Raw genomic sequence first — 19,268 nt, 5'->3', positions numbered from 1 at the left:
GATCTCACCGGCAGGGGATCGAGGATTTCGCAAGATCATTTCTCGTTCTTCGTACATTTCTCTCTTAATACGTTTATCTATCATCTCTCGCGGTAATAGCAGTGTGTCGCGTATAAGAGTTGATTCAAACCCTTGAGAATGTGAGCGTCGAAAATAGACCACGTGCATCTTCCCGTTACTTTGCAATTAATCTTCTTCTCGCACGTGTAAATAATAATAATGTTTGCGCTAATATCGATAATTTCTCAAATCGTTGTGATTATCCTTAATTTCTCCGAGTAATAATAATAATTTATGTTCACTAATTATATTTCTAAGTTTGAAAGATGTCAAGAGATGTGGCTAATAAACAGAGCCTTATTTAATGACTATAATTATATATAAGCATCAACCTATTACATAATTTTTTTTCATAATAAAATTTAGATCGCTCCTACCTTCTCGACACGAAATTTATTTCCCCGGATAATCAAAAATCCGCGAGCCATCGTTGCATTCTTATATAAATCCGCGATTATCCATCGTCGGATTTCAACAACGGGTTGTTGGCTTTGTTGACCAACTTACTTCCCTCTCGTGCACGTTCGATCGGCCAATCAGCGCATTAGGATAACAAGGATACAGATATCATCATACCAGAAGACCGGCCACGTATAGAGTCTCGCGGAGTTCGAGGTCACCAAGTATAATAGCGCTCTATTGGAGATTGCCAGGGGGAAGGAGAGCCACGTCGTGGCCTGTACCGAGGCCAAAGGTTCATCCTCCCCTCTTCGTTCGCGCCCTCGTGGCCTCTCCTTCGCGATCCAGCACCCACGAGTTGCACGTCGTGGCAAAGTCGCGCGCTAACAATGAGGAATGCGCTTAGGCGCGCTCGGTAGGCAGGTTGATGCACTGTTACGAAGATTAATGCACCTACTGAGGTGAAAGAAACACGCGCGCAGAGGAAGCGCGGATTTCTTCTTCGAGGTCACGAGTTACCTGAGAAACTCGGATTTCCGGGGTTTAACGGCACCTTTACATACTCTGCGAGTATAAAGCGGAGAGAGATTTCGCGGTTCCAGATTCACACAGAAAAATAAAAATCGTCTCGTTGGAAATCGCTAAAATTAAGAAACTCGATTTATACAATTGTCTAAAGAAAACGCAAGGTTTCTTTTTAAATTCAGGATGTCTACTCAAATCTTGTAAACAAATTTTCCCAGACAATTTCCTGATCTTTCAAGTATTTTCGTTTAAAGTTCCAGGTAAAGAAAGAAAATTTCTAGGTGCAGTTTTTTTTAATATCTTCCTTTGTATGCGCTTTCTATAATGTTTTCTATTCATACTATAAAGAAAGACTATACAAAGGAAGTGCAGAAGATCCCAAGAATGCAGTTTTTCTAGTTCTTAATGTTGATTTATTAATCGTAAAATTAATTTGGACAATAACCAAGTGCAATATATCACTATAATAATAAATGTATTTCTTCTATTCTATTAAAAAACAAAATAATAATAGCTAAATAATATTTACGATTGCAACTTGACCAATCAGCAAATTATCGACAGTTTGCAATATAAGAATCAAATTATCAGACACAATTTTTGAAAAAATTCTGAGTCTTAATAAAATGAGAATTCCCAAAGATTTTTCAGGTAAAAAAATCCTTGACAATTCCCAGTTTTTCCAGAGAGTATAGGCACTCTGTTCATTCTTATTGTTGTGTCACAAATACTCTTTCTCTTTATCTTGTGCTTCGGATATGCTTCGTTTATAAAGCAAAAAGTAAATAAATTAAAATATACAAAAATAGAATTTCGTATAATATATATTTTAAAATATAATAGTGCCTGTTAAAAATAATGAGATATTGAGATATCTCAAAAAATTGGATATCATGTGCGATATAAAGTGATATTACACATGACAAGTACATAACAAGACGATAATAATTAAACAAAACGAATTAACACGGCGACAAAATTACAAATAAAACTAAAAGATTTGTCATAAATCGGTAATAGTCCGCGTAATAATATTTGAATTGATTTTTTTTATTGCAAAATAAAACGTTAATCCGGATTGGAGCACGAAACAGCTTAAAACAGCTGATCAACTTCTCGTTATCTCTATCTACGATCGGAAAGTATCTCCATTGTGTTTCGATTCATATTAGTGGCGACGATCGAGATATGCAATATACGGTAGCCCGGTAGAACGGCCTTAAAACGATCTCGCACACGTGTATGTACATAGAGCGGCTCACGTCGCCGTCGTTCCCGGCCGTTGCACGTGCGAGAAAAAGTCAACCCGCGTACACACGAAAGAGTCCGTGACCTTTACGTCACAACCGGTCTCGTCTCTCGACGATAGATACCGCCGAAGAAAACCTGGCGGACGGGTTCGCAGGCGATGTTTCGCGGGCGCCCCAGGCGCGTTCGCCACGCGAGAATCGACACTTCCGGTAATCCTCGACGAGCCTGTGCGAACCTACCGGATTTCACGTCAGTCGCTTTTTTGCCAGAATTGTGTTCCTCGCGATAGCGAAGCGAAGGCCTTGATTACACTTCCCGTCACATCGTCGATGGAAGTCGTTATGATACGGGGCGCAATTATGCGAATTACAGAAGATTGTTAAGGTAATCTAGCGAAGAAAGGAAATACTACTTCTTTTTTATGAGTTGGATCGTGTATTCTATAGAATACGGTCGCGTGGCACTTTCGTTTCGCACTCTTCATGTCGTAAAATGGCATGCTTTAGGAATTTAAATTAAACGAGAGGGAGAAAAAAGAGAAGATATTGCTGAAAAATTATCCCGACATTTGTCCGTAATGACAATTAAGTAGATTTATATATGCCGATGATTATTACAATTAAACGCGCGTTTGCTGGAATCCAGCAAATTCTCGTGAACGGTTAATTAACCGACTCATGATCGTCATCTTCGGATAATGCAGCGTCATGGAAGTCTCATGACGGCCCATAGCTATACGTAATTATGGTAGGCTCTCGAGAGCCCATGAAGATTCAATTACAGCGTCACGAGTTAAGCGATCCTTTCGAGAACGAATCGGGCGTTTATGGGGTCGTTTACGGTTCTCGCAGATCCGTTCCATGTGCATCATCTGTTGCAGAGGAATATATTACCATGACGAACTGCACACGTGGAAATGCACTTATGCTATTTTATTATCCTTCTCGAATAACTCGAGAGTCCCCCATCATAGATATTCTCCGTATTCTCACCAACCGACTCTACTCCTACAAAATCATCCGGTGACCGATTGATAAACGCAAGATAAACTGCTTACAAGTACGATCGCGATCGTAATCGTGCAGTATTGTTGCGTATGCATCAGGGGAAGGTTGTCGAGAGAGCTCGGCTAGCGAAGCATGTAGATTTATTCTCCTCGCGACGTCGATGCCATTCGAATTAATGGCTTCTCCAGAGTGAATTTAATGCTACAAACTCGTTTCCTATATTTTCGTAAAGGATAGCGATAGAGACGAGCATTCGCTGGATGGTAAACGTTCAGTACTTTATACGCGTATAATTTCCCATACGTAACGTTTACGAATCAAAGTCCGATAATAATTGCTCCGGTAAACATTGCTCGAACCGAGTACAATTATCTCGATGAACATATCAACCTAGGGTTGCACCGATTTTGCAACGTTCGCGAGCGTTCAAAGTCTCCTCCATGGTTACCTAGGTGGAACTGATTAGACGGTGAAGAGAAAATTGTTCCTCGCTGTTACATCCCTGGCGTCGGCGAAAGGGAAAGGGAAAAAGTTTTACGGAAAGACGGGGAAGATTGTTATTTCTGCCAAGTGCACGCCATCGCGCGATTTCTTTCCCTATTCCTCCCTCCTTCTTTCTCCGAGAGAATGATGCTGCGATAGGAAGAGTCCGACGTTTCGCGAGGAGAGGAATCATCATTCCTTCGTCTAGGGTCGCTTCACACCCTCTCTCGAGAGAGAGAGGCGAAGGCGCTTCCCGTCACGATACTACATCCGCTTTCCGTGATGAATCTGACTCTGTTCGCGGTTGGAATTTACATGAAAGCGAAAAGCAGACCTTCGTGTGCGTGTCTAGTACATGAGAAATGTTGATGCTCATCTCTGGTGAATAGTGATGAAGTAACAAGGGGTTGCGATACACGGCGCTTATAATTAAATAAATAACCCGTCCGCATAAAATATTAACCATTCGTCTTCGGGATGTTAAAAATCGAAAAAAAATTCTTGGGGAAACATTAAGTCTCCACAGCATTAATCAAATATTATTTTTGTTTCCTTCTTTTTTTTACTAATTATTATATTAAAAGAGATGGTGCTTTTGAGAAATACGTTCGTTACTTATTTATTATTTAAATAATTAAATTTATTATTTATTATTTAAATAGTGAACGATCTTTTACACGAGATAATGTAACGATTTTTAAATTGTTAGCGTAAAATGTGTTACATTTTTCAAAATAGAAAAGGATTGAAGATGAATGGACTCTGCAAGCTCGTAATTTTCTGGGAATGAATCTTTGGAATTTTCAAGCCGTTGAATATTTTCGCGCAATGCCGGATTAATGCAATGTGAACTCGATGAACTACGATGACTATCCTCACGACCTCAGACCAGTAGCGTCAGCGTTGATTCATAAACAATGAGTTTGCAGGAACGCGAGGTTGAGGAGAAAGAGAATATAAGGAAAAAGAACGAAGCGAGACGAAAGCTGGCGTACAGCAACGAATTTATAAATAATAAAGATACGTAAATCGCGCTTAAGCTGCTCACAACAGAAGTCTTGAAGAAGATTTTCACGGTCCTTGACGCATTTATTTCTTTTTCGATAGATATTTCGTTCATCACGTACAAACCGTAAAAAATTGACCACGAAATTTATTCGGCTCTTGCGTGAAAAAAAATGATGAAATTCACGCGTTTCAAACATTAGGATTAAAAATTCCTAAAACAAATATATTATTGAAAGATTGCGCATACGAAAAAAAATATTACTGTTATATTAGATAAATTTTAGGCATCTCTATATTACATCTAAAATTTAATTATCGTGTCTAAATTTGAGCTCTGTGATAACTAATATTTTTAACTATAATTTAACGGGAAAATTTCTATTAAACAATAGCTAGTTGAAATTAAATTTAAGCTTGGTAACTAAATTTCAGGTGTAGTATAGGGATACCTAAAAATTTAACTATGGTAATTAATTAATTAATATTTTTTCCACATATTTATTTTAAAATAAAGTGAAGAAGAGTCTCTCCAGCGTTCTAACTCGCCTTGATATTCTTTGAGAACCGAGATGAGAAAACCTTAGGTTCGTTGCCTCTCAGCGATCAAGGCGAGTGATAACTACTTTAAGATCGATCGATCGATCTGGCGAAACGTGCATCGGGACGCGCGCACCGGGTGATCTCGATAAATCTTTCGAATAATTAACAGCTAGATCGGTGTATTATACAGAAAACGCGAAGGGGTAATAAAACCGAGAACAGAGAACAAGCCAAGTAGAAAAAAATAAAAATAAAAAAATACAATTGCGCTCGTACGTTCTCTCTGGCGGAAGACTTCGTCCTGGTGCAACGACCTGGCGTAGGAGCCCTTCCCTTCTTCGCGCTATCACAGCGCGGGAATAATAATCAGGCAAGCGAGAGGGAAGGACGACCTTTCGGCTCTCATCTCCATCCATCCAGGATATTATCCAGGTAGATGCCGTAAACGTACTATTCCAACAACGCGCGAGAGAGAGAGAGACTTGTCCCACAACGGCGAATATTAAAATGATGTATCGTCGTTGTAACGAGTTCTATAAATCAGTAGCCCGGAATGGCCTCTGCCGAAGTCGTTTTTCTCCGTTCTCCGCACACGCGGCTCAGAGTACTTTTAAAAAAATCACTTCTTACCTAAGCGCGTATTCGCATGATCGTGCACGAACGCGGTATAAGTATGACGTCTCTCGTGGTCGATTCTTGAAATTGTGCGAGAAGAGATCATCCCGGGCTGATACTTCTTGGGAGGGAAAGATAGAGACTTTTACGAGGAATATTCTCGTATGGAGAAGCGCACAGTTATCGCGTTAGAAAACTTTCGACGTTCGATGATGGGAAGGAACGTTCGAGCGAAGTTGAAGACCGAAGATAGACGCGTACAGAAATCTACGGGGCCCCTCGCACTTTATGGTTTCATATCAGGCAAGCGGTAATCACACGAAGCTCACATAAACGATCTTTCAACTCGCATCTTCATCTTCGTCTTCTCATTCTTCATCATGGATTATTTCATAGTTTTAAAGCGAGCGATCGGCGAAATTTTATCTCTAAAAGACACTCGTAAAACGAGATAAATTCTCATCTCTTCTCTCACGTGTTTCTTGCACATTAATAAGCGGTCTGTCTTAATAACAGTTTCCCTTCCTCTCGGCTAATATCGCGACACGCGTATCATCAAGAGGCAATCCTGCGTGGAGTTTTTAGAATAAAAAAAACTTCAACGTCTTTCAGACTTGAGACCTCAGAACGCAGTCGTTAACTTTGCTTCAAAGTTCTTTATATAGAGTAAAAGAAATGAAGAAGCGAGATACGATGACCCCGAAGCCGTGAGCCACCTGTAGTTCTCCAATTGACGCTTCTTGCTTCTCCACCGACATTTCATGTACATATTACGGAGACCAGATGATTGACGATCTCGTATATTACACGAACGAGGAGGTTGCTCGTCCTCCGGCGTTCAAATCGATTAATGCCGGTCGTTACTACATTTAAGCTAGAATTAATTACCGAAGAATATACGCGGTAGGAGGAAAGTGTTGCGGAAGGATATCTCTACGTTTTATCTTCGATCGAGGATTTCGCGCGGCTCTGAAGAAGCTGAAGAGAGCGGACGACTTCATCATCTCGCGCCAGGCGCGGCCACCAGATTTCTTCATCCTGGGACGGAAATTATTCTCGCGATGAATTACAGGTGGCTCGGACAAAGAGAGATGAAACACGGAAGTGTATATTCCGAGCGCTCGATAGTGGCAGTGCGTAGATAGGTAAAACGGAATAAATAAACGTCGAGATAGCGATATGGGATAACATTCGCGGCACGGTTTAATTGGAGAGACACGGGAGAAATTATCTTTTCCGCAGTCACGAATTGGATTACGCGTAAATCATCTTCGAGAGTGGACAATTGAACTACTATAAATGCTTGAGTGATTGAGGAAATGCAAGCTGAGATGAAAAAAAAGATATTTTTATGTTAAATCACCAACGGTAAATAGATTTGGCAATATTATAAAAATATAAATCAAAATAAAGAATTATTTAAAAAATTAATAATTATTATAATTATTATAAAATAGAAATATAAAGAAAAATGAAGAATAAGCGACATGACGTCAAATCAAAAAATTAAAGATGTTAAAATAGAATGTAATACAAGATTATAATGCGATAACTGGAAACTTGTAATAAAGTTATCTTTCTTTCATGGTCGTGTCTACAGTAAAATTGAAAACATCCTGAACGAAGAATCGATAAGCGCTTATTAAACATTTTGTCGACAAGGCATACAGCATTAAATCTACGACAAGATCTCCGATATATTGGAAATAAAATCAAAGTGAATAATTTAGGAAACATCTATGTATCAATTTCAGTTAATATCAGTTCGACGGATATGTACAAGTTATCGTATTGTCGATAACTGTATTTAAGTTTGCGAGAAAAAAAAATAAAAGGAAAAATAAGGCAGAAAAGAGTTATATAGAAAAAAAACTGACAGGGAAGGAAATAAAAGAAAACGAGGAATCCTTCCGCAGCGAAGCCGCACTTATCTTCTTCGCATAAAACAGTAGTACAAAATGACCCGCGGCTACTCCTCGCTCCATTTGCACGAGAGATAATCTTAATGTCTGTAGAGAAAAGGAAGCAGCTACACCGCGATGATGGAACGATATAACGTAACTCGAAGACATTGAAAACTCGATTTTATCTGGGAAAGAAAAATGCAAGCTTTTAGGCTCCAGGTTGCGAGCGTTCCTCGTCGACTTTCCTCATTTCCTCTCCTTTCGTCGAAAGAAAAGTCAGGAAGAATGATATCTAGCTAATAGAGAAACTCGCAATCGGCGTCGAGCCACAAGGATAATTAAGCATTCGGTTAATTAACTAGTTGCATCTTCCGTTACGTCGTTTTTCATTTTACGAGGAAAGAATATGTTCTTCGGGAGAACTTGTCTTGCAAGTTGCGCGGAAGTGACGACCTTGGGATAATATCTAAACGCGTAGAGAAAGCAGAAGCCCCCGATGAGGAAATTCTCACATCTGGAGACCGGACTGATGATAATTAGACGCTCATTGGCCGATCACCACCGTTATTTCCATCTCAGTTCTAAAGTCGAAAAAAAATCGCGTAATAAGCTGCTTTATGAGGGTTTCGAGAAAAACGACCTTGAAGCTACTACCGCTTCCTGGGCAGAAATCGACAATCTTGGCGTTGACACTCGAGTTAACGAGCCTACTAATATATTCATGAAGACTCAAACCGGTTATATCGATCAGTATTAAATATACGTTTAAAGAGAAACTTAATGGCGGATGAATAGATCGACGTATTATTTAAGTATGCTTTATAGACACATTTTTTTCGAGCAACTAATAATATAGAATTTTATATATTAAGAGAGAGTAATCTTCTCGATAAAATCCGTTTAGCGTTTGTTAATTAGTCTATCTATCCTCATTTTTATTTTGCATTATTTTTTATATGAAAAAAAAAAAAAACAATTTAGTCCAGTCTGGGAGAAAGCAATAAATATTAATAAACTGTGCTTAATAATTTTGAATTTTTTCGAAGACAAGATAAATGATGATTTCTCCGTGCCGTTACTCATATTATAATGAGACGAGGTGCAAGACTCGAGGACAGAATGCGTCCCCGTGTTTACAGTTAACTCGCTACGGATCGTTTATCCTGCTGCTTTCGTGTAATGTGTTCATTTCAAGGAATCGCAAGAAATTTATCCCGTGGAGGGAGAAAGGGGAACAATGCAGGATACGACGAGAAGACACCGATCCGTTACATCAACGATGTACGCCAGCGATGTAACGTAACTTGCGAACGTGAGTCGCATCTCGAGACTGTCTTGAGATCATTCGCTGACGAAAGAGCGAGAGTGGGTGCAGCATCAGGCGTATGAGAAAAAAAAGGCATTCTCGAGAAAAGTAACTCGAAGAATTTAAATGCATATATCTAGCTCGATATGTATTTAATCAACTTTATGTCAAATTATTTCATTTTTTTTCTCTTCCAGAGAATTTATACCTAAATATCGACTATCCAAGATGAGGAAGATCGGCGTTCGCGCAATTTTAAAAATTCAATGAACTTTTAACCCACTTAGTGTAAGCTTGGTACCTATTGAAAGTAAATAAAATTTTAGTTAAGCTAATATAGACACACCGGTTCTCGAAAACACGACGAACGACACGAGCTACCGAGACGTCACGTGGAGGACATCATCAACGCGGTCGTGATCATGCAAAGCCGTAGCTCTACGAAGACACTTTGTCTGCTGATCGTTCCAGCCAGCGTGTTCCGCGATTTTTCCAACCAAGACTCTAAGCCGGATCCCTCGTTTTACCTTTCTCTCTCTCTCTCTCCTCTTTCTCTCGTCCACGCTCATCTGGCTCCTCTGGCTGGCTCAGATGCAAATGGAATGACCGGGAATAGAAGCTCGGAGCGAGATCAGCGAGGCAGGACGGCGAGACAAAACGATTTCCAGGAGGAACCCGCTGTACCGTTCAAGGACACGATGCAACTCGAAAGCAGGCTCCGTGACACGAGGTGGAGAAGAAACGAAGGTAGAAAAGAAGGATGAAGAAGAAGAAGAAGAAGAAGAAGTCTACGACTAGGGGGGCCGAGGAAGGGAATATTCACGGATGTGCGTCCACGGTTACACGATACTGCCTTGTTGGTAGGATTTTTCTCGATTAGTAGCACCGGAGAGAAACTCCGGAGGTCTATCGGATCCTATACCTAGGACAGGACGACACGACCCGATGACCAAGCCGTGAACGGAGAGGAGAGGAGAGAGAGAATTCGTTTATTCTCTATCGTCTCTGGGATCGCGGCTTGGACGTTATAAATTAATGCTCTCTCGAGGGCGGCTTCGCCGACGGGAGCACTTAAGATAATTTCCATCCCGTGTCCTTCCAGTCGGCTCGAGTACACTCGCCGCGATATGTTTGCGATTTTGAAACGCTCGCATAAGGAAGCATAATGAATATCTACGCAATCGTATCCGAGAATCGGCGATTTCGCTTAATTCGCGTTAAGCACCTTCTGCAGCATTGCTCGGTTATTAATCCACGCTTCCATTCGTTGAAGAGATTTTTCCAAGGCTTTTCTGTCTCGACATTATTCAGAGTGTCTACTCAAATCTTGTAAAAAAAAAATTCCCTGAGAATTCCGTGTTTTTTTTTTCAAGTATTTTCGTTTAAAATTCCACGTCAAATAAGAAAATTTGTAGATACAGCTTTTCAGAACAAGTTTCTTTATTATATGCGCTTTCTAATATTTTCTATTCATATACAATTACAAAAAAAAGTTACGAAAAATACAGTTTTTCTAACGCAGTTTTTATATTGATTTATTAATCGTAAAATTAATTTAGACAATAACAAAATGCAATATATCACTGTATCTCAACGCTAAAGATATATACAGAAATATAAAATAAAAATAATTTATTATAAATGTTTCAGAGTACTAATTTAAATATTAAAAAATTGAATAAAATAATAGTTAAATAACATATATGATTACTAACTTGTCCAATAAGTGGATTGCTTATCATATAAGAGTAAAATTATTAAAGACACAAAAATTTTTGAAATAATTCTATAAGTCTGAATAAAATTACATTCTCGAATTCTCGGATTTTTCAAGATAAAAAGAAAATCCCTGACAATCCCTGGTTTTTCCAAGGGAAGTAAACACCCTGATTATTACTCGCAAGCAAATTTTTCTTTCTTACATGACAGCATCCTTCAACAGGCGCGAGGGATGAGCTCTGCTCCTTCTGGATGCACCGCTTTCATTATAACTCGAGGTTCAATGAACCGGTCGATAAATTGCGCGTCTACGATTTCTCCCCGCGAGAGTCTTTCATACCCGGTAATTACGGATTCGCCGGCTAATGGCTATTTAGAACGGACCAGGCGTGATTTAACGTCTTGCCCTACCCGCGGCGCGGCGTGCATACACTTTTCGTATAGCTGGTGCACAGCAGATCGCGCAGATTTGCATCGCGGCAAAGCTCTATCGCTAACAGGCTCCGCGAAGTTAATAGACTCGTGCCTAGCGAGGGGGCAAAACGACCGGGATCCAACGGTGCACGCACGATCGTCTGGTTAAGGCATTTTTCTATCACGGGTACCCGCCGGCGGCCCAAGTGCGCTAAGTAATATATTATCCGAGGATTATGCGATGAATCTAATTATGAGAAGTGCAATTGCGACTGCGATTTACGCTGGACGACTGCAGACCACGACTCGACTCGCGTACACGTAATTTGCATGTTAATGGAACGAATAATAATCACGTTTGTGTGCTCCAAGCGAGTGCACTGATACTACAGTGCCTTCCTACTCGCGAGTCTCTCTATATAATGTATATGTAGCTCGCAATTAGGGCTCAAAATCCGAAGAAGCAACGAGGAAAAAAATCGCGGATATCTAATTGCGACAAGTCGCGTGATAAAGCGTCCCACATCTGAAATTCGGATCAGTGTCGCGAAGGACGAAAGAAAACTTTCACTAGAGCTTACTCGAGTTTGAGGTAATCTTGATTATCGCGCTTACACAAGACGACAGTCGCGAGAACAATGACGTTCGTATATCAGTGTGTGAATCAATCGTCGTTACATGTCTGATGCTCGTCACGTCAAGAGTTCAAGACGAGTCGAACAAGTTGACGAGGACCATGAGGACCCGCGCAGAGAGCAGACTCTGGGAAAGGAAAACGAAGAAAAGCTGCGGATGTAGGGAAGTCGATTATGCGAGCTGCCCGCTAATGAGAAACGATCTCGAGTTAATGAGCAGCAGCTCCTTGGTTGACGAAGAGAGGCCCCGGTTAGGTTACCGCACGCAACACAATAAACGCACACACGCAATCGCAATCGCCGAGGTGCGAACGCACAGATGCCGACGACTCTGTTATTCCGGAGAGTGGGAGCAAACACCTGCGCATCGTGGGATGAGGGAGGAGAGCACAAACGCTAGAGTGAAACATAGGGATCGACCTTGGACTCTCAAGGAGTTGCACACGGAGTTGCTGAAGAGGTTGACCGGTTTTGGCTGATTCGCTATCGCTACCGGCGAAAGTGACTGCGTTTTTTTTTACACGATCTTCCGTGAAATCTCCAGCGGGAGTCCTATCGCGGGATAATTGGATGCGCGAGTCCTTTTTATACGTCGCTTTATTAATAATTCTTCTCCGCGAGAAGTTGTTGTGTGAATGAAGGCACCGTCGCGGAACGTGTTTATGTTTGTTTCGTTCTCGAGTAGATGCTAAGCGTTGAAGCTAAGCAATGCCTTTTCCGAGTAATTCACTCTCTCTTTCTGCTAAATTAAGATATAAGTAAAAGATTAGAATGTAAGTTTAAAGTAAAAGATACATATATTTACATATTTTTAAGATATATGTATACTATATTTTTCTTTAACTTCCTGGTGATACGTAGTTGTTTCTAATGTTATTAAATTATCGTAATTACGGACAGGTGCGCTTTATTTCGCATCTTCCTTTCAATATTGATATATCGAAACAATCGTGATATACAATCAAGTGCAATCAATGCAATTCAATTTTTACGATAAAAAAGCATAGAGCGGGCGTCTTTCATGGCTATATAGCGATAAGATAATGATACAAAATGAATCCGGGAGAGTTAAGGAGATTACACGGTCGATCAACACACATCGAAGAAATCTTTCGCCGGCGAATCAGCTGTAGTATATCGCATTCAATCAAAAACGCAGGAGATACATCGTATTTCGAATCAATTGATCTACGGATGGTGGCGCGTTAATTTTTTCAATTATTTTAATCTTGATTTTTACGGCCGATGTATTAATACCTCGCCTAAGAATTCTTAATATCCTATATAAAAAAAAAATACAGATAATTCGCGAAAAACAGTATGGGAAAAATTTTTGTCTTCAAATAAATAATTTGACTCTCTTCGTACGATTTGCCTTGCAGCAGTTTACACGACTGTTGCATTATAGTTTCCAAGTTACATATATCTATCGGTGCTGAAAGCATCGGTTACAGAGCTGCACGTCGTGTAATCAATCCATAGGCGCTCATTGGAAGCAATTCTGATGCGACTTGTCAAAATGTCGATAAAAATTGTAGGAAATAAAATTAGATTAGCCAATGAACAATTTAAAATTAAATTCCGAGCTCTCTAGAATCTCTTCCTTTTCCTCGCGGGGACATGATTTCCTGGAGGCCAACGGGATTTAACGACGGGAAGAAGTGATGAGGAAGGAAAAGGCTGGACTTCTTGTAAGAGCGACCAGCGGCGAGTACAACTGTAATTATTTCATTGTCCGTGTTTCGGGATAGGAATTTACGGCGTTGTAAAGTAGATAAAAAAAAAAAGTAATGTACACATCCGGCATCTGTCACATCCTCGAGCAACGAGTTCTATCTCGCGTAATAATTATTTTAACAAATTCTTCTCTCACTCCATCGATTATTCTCATGTCGTAGTTTCTCGATTTCAAATTATCATTACTATATCACTTCAATTATGCAATTATATTATGAGGCTATTCTAATTATTTTAATGGGCGACCGCCTTGTCGGAGTTAATAACTACCTACGGTAAATTAAAGTAGGCGAAAGAGATTCTTGTACATTCGCGTGAGAACGGCGCCTGCTATATACTACCTTCTATCCATGGCAGCTCTAGATGAGCCGGATGCTCTCTTACGGTACGTACATCTCGCGCATAGTATATAAACATCACATCACCGCCAAGAGGCAGCGCACATAGACCGAGGAAAAAAACATCCGTGGATTATAATAAAAGGAACCTTCTAAGGAAAGAGCTATAAATTTCCCAAGACAGATATACACTCGCAGCAATAGTGTGCAATCAATTTGCGAGATGTCGGCGGGCCTCTCGCAAAGCCTCACCGTACAAGTAATGACACGCCTAACGCTTTTCTACTTAGCGGTTCATCGTAATGCTGATTTCATCGAGAGCGATGCACCTATTTTTCTGCCGCATTATGGCGCTCGCTAATTGATTTAACACTTGTGTTCTTCACAAATAATCACCTACGAATAATGGCCAATTGTGCACGGCCGTTCATATACGAATGATTCGTATGAACTGCCGCCTCTTTCTCACAGAGGTTGAATGAAGATCACGCGCGAGATATGGACCACGTCTCTTATATTCATGAGCCTTGAAACAAGAAGATCGAGGCGTCCCAGCGCGAGATCATAACGGTGTTCATTATATACATATGCACGAAGAGCCTTTTCGGCGAGCCTGTTAAGCTCCCTTGTAAAGCAACGAGACACGGTTGGGTGTTCAAGCAATTAACGAGCAATTAATCACCGATTTCCAAAGTGCGGTTCCGCAACCGTGAGTTTCCGAACGTTAGATTTCGAGCTCTCGTAGCTCTTCACGATCAAGGTACCGTTACGTAAAAGAGACGAAAAGGAGGAGAAAAACGGTAGACCTTTGCGTCTCTATCTCTTCTGGTCTCTCGATTTTTTTTCTCTATTTAGCTCTCTCCTATCCCTATCCTTCTCCTCCTACGCCTCATCCGCCCACTTGGCGGTTACGGAAAACGGTTTCATCGCAATGGAACTTCTCGCAGTCGCGACTTTCTGTGGCTTTTCACGTGGAAAGAAAAAGTCCCGATCCCACAATCGTCATCCGGATATGTCTTTTTCCTATCCGTGGCGAATCGCCAGATTTTATGTTTAATTGCATTTCGAGACGGAATATTATGTACATAGGTGTCATTGTTAAATTGCCGCGATGTATGTTTCCGCAAGAATAAATAATGTAATTAAAAAATTATTAAAATTAATTAACATTAAATATAACTTAGTCCAGAAAATATAACAGATTGTACACTCTGAACTATCCAGATTTACGGGAGATTAAAATATCCAAAACTGCGCTTGGTTTATTCTAAAGTACGTGCATTAATAACTAATATTTCTCTCATTAATGCCGGTAATGTAAATAATTTTACGAAATAATCGTCTTCACTTTAACCGTAAAATACCTGTTGTGCATATTCGGTTAACGAGCCGGCGTTAAAAATTCTCCGCAGTAAAGGCCCGAATGTCGACCTTATAATCAATACTGTGGAATCCGTCAAAGGTGCCGAGAACATCTGCGAGAAACGATCGTCGGCGCTTCTTTCTCTCTCTCGATCTTCCCTGAATGGGAAATAATCCGCGAGCCCGCAGTTAATGAATCGTTCTGCGACGAGAATTCCGATGTGGCTGACGCGCCGTCACGCGCGAGTATATATCGTGACTCGCGAAGGTAGCTATTACGTCGCTATGCTTATTTAATCGCAAACGTGCTTGGTGGTACGACAGTAGACGAATAGGATCCGATCTTTCGTGTCCTCAATCAATCCTTTTCAAGAAACTCGTGCGTGTTTCATGTGCGCCAAATTAAATTATTTATGCACATCATCTCGAATTTTAAGATGTAAAAGTAAACAATTATTCAAATATATATAATATTAAGAGATAATGAGATAAATATTTTATATTTGTTGCACGCGATGTATAATATATAGAAAAGAGATTTATATAAATATATTTATATAAATATATATATATATATATATATATATATATATGTTGTATATATATAGAGATTTGGTAAAAATAAATTTTGATTTTCACATAAAAATCTCTTTCACCCTCTGTATAATTGAAGAAAAAAAAAGAGAACGCGAGAATTGGGGGCACTGTTCGGATTTAACGGGATTATATAATTTTTGTAGGCTACCGCATATATATACAGTTCACCTATAGCGTTTACGATCGTTTCGTGCATCATGCTATCGACGCTTTTATGGTCAACGCTTGTTATGGAATTCATGCGTGAACTCGATAACATGCAATGGTGGAATGTAACGAATAAAACTATAAAGGAAGTCTCTGTCGGATTGAAATTATCATTACCTCGGGTGCAATTGAAGAGTTGAATGTAACAGTTGATTGAATCAACTCATTCTTTTCGAGAAACTAAGAAACTCTATATTAAAGATGAGGAAGTTTACCGGTGATATACATATTTCATATTTGCTTCACAGTTGTAAATAATGTATCTTTTTACATTTAACTTTTATCCTAAAATAATTTTATTGAAATAGCGGTTTCTCATTTCTATAATTAACGTTAATATACCTTAGTTTTTTTCCACTTATCATAAATATTCGATTTATTTTGAGATATGTAATTAAAATATCGGATAATAGACATATCAGAAAATATTCAGTATTTTATTCAGAATATTGAATAACGCGTAAGATAAAAAAATTATGTCATTTTATTTTACATAAATCATCATAAATCGTAACGTTTGGGACACACATTTTCTTATTCGTAAATTAATAGCTACTACATCTTTAAATATTGAATTTAATTATTATTAAGTAGAAGAGAGGAAAGCTGATTTTAATTGTAAATAAAGCATTTAAGTAGATGACTATTTAAGCAATATTGAAATGCTTGCAGCTTATTTAATACTTAACAATAATAATTATATGCAATTAAAATAATTCCCACGCGTTAATTGTACTCTACATTTATTCATATTTCTAAGTTTATTTCGTGGAATTTACTTAAAAAAAGTTATGTTAAAAACACATATCCCTCCCTTCTCTCTCTCCCTCTCTTGTTCTATGAACAACAGTTAAGAATAATTTAACGATGAACGCACGAGAAGACTCTTAAAACACGCAACGGCCTATGTTCTACAAATTCAATCGTCCTTAAATTATACCCTTCGATGTCGGAGGTCCGTTGTTCTTCGTAGCTAATGAAAATAAGAATTATAAATAATGAGGCAGAAAATAAAGAGGCAGAAGAAGATCGGACCGTACAAGCATACAAGCGGAAAAAAAAAGAAATTAAAAAATATCTAAACCTTCGTGAGAGAGACGAGCCCTCGGCGAATGTAAGGAGGCCTCTCAATATGCCGACCAATATAATAATAAAATAAATCACAGAAGAGAAACTTGTGCGCGAGGTTTTATTCGTGAATTTTTCGCGATAACATACGTACGAATACAGTTATAATTTTTGAGAATCATGAGCAAATAATTAGACAACATTCCCCCCTCCCATCCCTCTCATTAAATGCGTCATCATCCGATACGGAGAGTTGCTGGAGAACAATGAATCCTCGCGAGCGCGACTCTCGCCCAGGAAACCTCAACCGCTGTTTATTAACGGGGCGTCGTCGTTAAAGTCGCGTTAAAGTTAGCACCGATTGTTCGCTTTCCACAGTTACGACTTACAGTTACCTACAAATACGTTGCGCGGAATCCAGATCCTTGATTCTTACCTGGCCCGCCTGTTGAGTCTTAAATCGCCGATCTCGGCGTAAAACTCATCGCGGAAATGACGGTAACGGTCTCGTACGAACGTGAATTACGAAATGCTTCTGGCATTGACCTGAAACTGAGTGATATTGACTCCTAAAACGTTTCTGCGTTTCTACATCTCGGCAATGCACTCTCTTTATGCTTCTCACCATTATCTGGCAACTATGTAGTATAGCGGGAATTTATTTGATACATACATATACATAATCCAATATCTATTTAAAGATGTCCTAGCAGCTAATTTACAATTAATTTACAATTAAAAAAGTGTGCGTCTCAAATGTTAAAATTTACGATGATTTTAAATAATTACGTAATATTAATTTTATCTTATATGTATTCTGAACAGAATACTGAATCCGGATTTATTATTCGATGTTTTTAATTAAGTATCTCGAATACCTATGATGATAATTAAACTTAAAAAAAGAAACTTATTAGAATGTACTTGTCAAATTATTATAAAGTTTATTAGAAAATATATTAGAAACTAGTGCGTTAATTTTAACAAAAAAATTTTCCATATTTTACTAGAATTTTTTACAAAATTAACATGTAACTAGTCGAAGCATTTGTCGAATAGAACCGAATTATATGCACGTTCGACCATAAATAAGGGATGTAATGAGAATCTCGCGGAGAATCAGTGCCGGTTAATTAATTTAATAAGAGCTTGGTCGTCTGCGTGGAAACCAACGTGCCTGCTCACGCGTAACCAAGAACACGTTTAGCTTCGTGCTAATCTGCCCCCTCGCTGGTAATTTCACGTCGGATTATCACGTATCAAGAGGAAAAGCTTGAGAGATACCGCGCCCATTTTATTTATTTATTTCCACGTTCCATCGCGCTGGAATCCAGACCAGGAAGTTTTCGCGAAACGTCTAGGAAGCCGGCAGTGCCTCGAGAGAATCGCCATTAAAAGCAGACATAAACTCTGGGCGGGCAAGTCGATACTGCAAAATGACAGAATATTTCCCCGACGTCATTGAACGTCATCAAAACCGGTCGTATCGATATAACTTCGATCGTTATTTCAATCGCACAAATATCCTTTAATCTCGCCAATCGCTCAGCTACCCGCGATTTAAATTAATCGCTTAATGATGCCATCCGTGCATTATGTAAATAGCTCTGACCTAGCTACGAATGATACGTTGATAAGTAGAGTCCTATATCTCGTTTTTTTCTTTGAGATAATTACTAGTCGCGTCGAGATGATTAATCGATCCAGATTTCGCGTCGAATTATCGCGATGAAAAGAACGGTTTATTAATAATATTACGATGACTATATAAAATAATTTAAAAAATCAACAAAAAGAGATGAACAACAAAAGTATATATTTATGCAAAATTGTAAGAGATGAAGTTGCAATTAAAGTATTACAATATTCAACAATAAAAAATTAATAAATATAAAAATGTATATATGTAGTTCGCAGAAATAATTTACAGAAGAATGTTATTAGTAAAATATATTATTATACAACTTTGGTTTGGAATATATATATATATACATATGTCTAAATATTTTTTTCGTTTATCAATTCCAAATTAAACGGTAATAATAACTTTTATTTAATCGACATTCTCTTGGGAAGAGTTCCGTTTCAGCGGG

The 19,268-nt window shown here is 39.0% G+C and overlaps 1 protein-coding gene across 3 annotated transcripts in view; it reads right to left on the bottom strand.

Moving 5' to 3' along the window:
• The window catches only part of Tyn (trynity), a 94,697-nt gene that overhangs the window by 9,734 nt on the left and 65,695 nt on the right, over positions 1 to 19,268 (bottom strand). The window lies entirely within an intron of this gene.

This window comes from Prenolepis imparis, unplaced genomic scaffold (genome assembly GCF_030444845.1).
Source record: "Prenolepis imparis isolate NDT839.2.m4 unplaced genomic scaffold, iyPreImpa1.0 SCAF_7, whole genome shotgun sequence".
Lineage (NCBI taxonomy): Eukaryota > Metazoa > Arthropoda > Insecta > Hymenoptera > Formicidae > Prenolepis > Prenolepis imparis.
The sequence above is the reverse complement of the archived record's forward strand: the minus strand, read 5'-3'. Positions and strand labels throughout refer to the sequence as shown.